Here is a 2,543-nt window from a genome sequence, read left to right as displayed (position 1 = left end):
AGGATAAATAGAGGGGATTGGGGGGGGGGGCTGCTCCCGGCCTCCCCGACCCCTCCGTCCCGTCGGGGCTTTTTCTCAAGTTGCCTCCTCGGCGTTGAAGTTTTTACCGGTGCGAGGAGAGATTTTGGAGCTGCGGGGTGGTTTGAGGGGGGTGGGTTGGAATGAGCGTCTTGTCCGGCTCGGTTAGTGATGTTTGAGATGAGGGGGGAGGACCACACTATTCATCGGGACCCCTTTGTGAAGGGAGGGAATCTCTCTGTGGGAAGGGGGGGTTGGCAGAGAAGGAGTAAGAGGCAGAGGAGCCGAACAGCCGGAGCGCTGCGTGTTTGGATGTGCTTTGCTCATTAAGTGCTCTTTGGAGACCGATGTTAGAATGAAACGGCATCACACAATTAACAGACATGGGGCTTGAATGGGAGGGTAAGCGGAGGAAGAATAGATAGATAAATAAATGAGAGATCAGGCGAAGGTAAACAAAAGGGGAGAGGAGAAAAGGGCTGAAAGGAGAGGTTAGAATGGCTGCTCCAGCCTTGTTTAGCATGACAAAACGGCGCTCACAAATGAGGACAATTAAAGGAGCTGGCTTCGGGAGGGCCCCTCTTTCTCTCTTTCTCTCTTTCTCTCTTTCTCTCTTTCTCTCTTTCTCTCTTTCTCTCTTTCTCTCTTTCTCTCTTTCTCTCTTTCTCTCTTTCTCTCTTTCTCTCTTTCTCTCTTTCTCTCTTTCTCTCTTTCTCTCTTTCTCTCTTTCTCTCTTTCTCTCTTTCTCTCTTTCTCTCTTTCTCTCTTTCTCTCTTTCTCTCTTTCTCTCTTTCTCTCTTTCTCTCTTTCTCTCTTTCTCTCTTTCTCTCTTTCTCTCTTTCTCTCTTTCTCTCTTTCTCTCTTTCTCTCTTTCTCTCTTTCTCTCTTTCTCTCTTTCTCTCTTTCTCTCTTTCTCTCTTTCTCTCTTTCTCTCTTTCTCTCTTTCTCTCTTTCTCTCTTTCTCTCTTTCTCTCTTTCTCTCTTTCTCTCTTTCTCTCTTTCTCTCTTTCTCTCTTTCTCTCTTTCTCTCTTTCTCTCTTTCTCTCTTTCTCTCTTTCTCTCTTTCTCTCTTTCTCTCTTTCTCTCTTTCTCTCTTTCTCTCTTTCTCTCTTTCTCTCTTTCTCTCTTTCTCTCTTTCTCTCTTTCTCTCTTTCTCTCTTTCTCTCTTTCTCTCTTTCTCTCTTTCTCTCTTTCTCTCTTTCTCTCTTTCTCTCTTTCTCTCTTTCTCTCTTTCTCTCTTTCTCTCTTTCTCTCTTTCTCTCTTTCTCTCTTTCTCTCTTTCTCTCTTTCTCTCTTTCTCTCTTTCTCTCTTTCTCTCTTTCTCTCTTTCTCTCTTTCTCTCTTTCTCTCTTTCTCTCTTTCTCTCTTTCTCTCTTTCTCTCTTTCTCTCTTTCTCTCTTTCTCTCTTTCTCTCTTTCTCTCTTTCTCTCTTTCTCTCTTTCTCTCTTTCTCTCTTTCTCTCTTTCTCTCTTTCTCTCTTTCTCTCTTTCTCTCTTTCTCTCTTTCTCTCTTTCTCTCTTTCTCTCTTTCTCTCTTTCTCTCTTTCTCTCTTTCTCTCTTTCTCTCTTTCTCTCTTTCTCTCTTTCTCTCTTTCTCTCTTTCTCTCTTTCTCTCTTTCTCTCTTTCTCTCTTTCTCTCTTTCTCTCTTTCTCTCTTTCTCTCTTTCTCTCTTTCTCTCTTTCTCTCTTTCTCTCTTTCTCTCTTTCTCTCTTTCTCTCTTTCTCTCTTTCTCTCTTTCTCTCTTTCTCTCTTTCTCTCTTTCTCTCTTTCTCTCTTTCTCTCTTTCTCTCTTTCTCTCTTTCTCTCTTTCTCTCTTTCTCTCTTTCTCTCTTTCTCTCTTTCTCTCTTTCTCTCTTTCTCTCTTTCTCTCTTTCTCTCTTTCTCTCTTTCTCTCTTTCTCTCTTTCTCTCTTTCTCTCTTTCTCTCTTTCTCTCTTTCTTTTTCTTTCCTTCCTTCCTTCTTTCCTTCCTTCTTTCCTTCTTTCTCTCTTCTCTCTTCCTTTTTCTCTTTCTTTCTCTCCTCTCTCTCTCACCCTTTCTCTTTTTTCTCTCCCTTTCTTTCTTCCTCTCCCTGTTTCTTTCTTTCCTCTCCTCCTTCTCTCCCTCTTTTCCTTTTCCCCACTCTTTCTCAGCCTCTCTCCATCCTCTTCCCTCTCTCATTTCCTTCCTTCCTCTCTCATTTTCTCCCTTCTTTTTCCTTCTTAGCTGCTTCTTCTCTTTCTTCCTCTTTCATTCTTTTATTTTCCCTCTTCCTTTCCCTTTTTCCCCTCTTCCTCTGTTCCTGTTTCTCCCTCTTTTCCCCTCGTTCTCCCGCCGGCCCTTCCCCTCCCTGCTCTCCCTGCCGGCTCTCCCATCACATTCCCTGCTCCCCGGCTCTTTCGTTTCCATTCCCCCGCCGTGTTATTCCTCCAAGTCCGTCTGCAGGTGTGTAGCTATTTAACTCGTGGAGATAAAGAAATTAAATAATGATCTTGACACTGCAATGAACCGATTACTGACTTTGATGTCAAAGGGAAACCAAAAACA

Source organism: Chaetura pelagica, unplaced genomic scaffold (genome assembly GCF_000747805.2).
Source record: "Chaetura pelagica isolate M959 unplaced genomic scaffold, ChaPel_1.0 scaffold690, whole genome shotgun sequence".
Lineage (NCBI taxonomy): Eukaryota > Metazoa > Chordata > Aves > Apodiformes > Apodidae > Chaetura > Chaetura pelagica.
Note: the sequence above shows the minus strand (reverse complement) of the source record.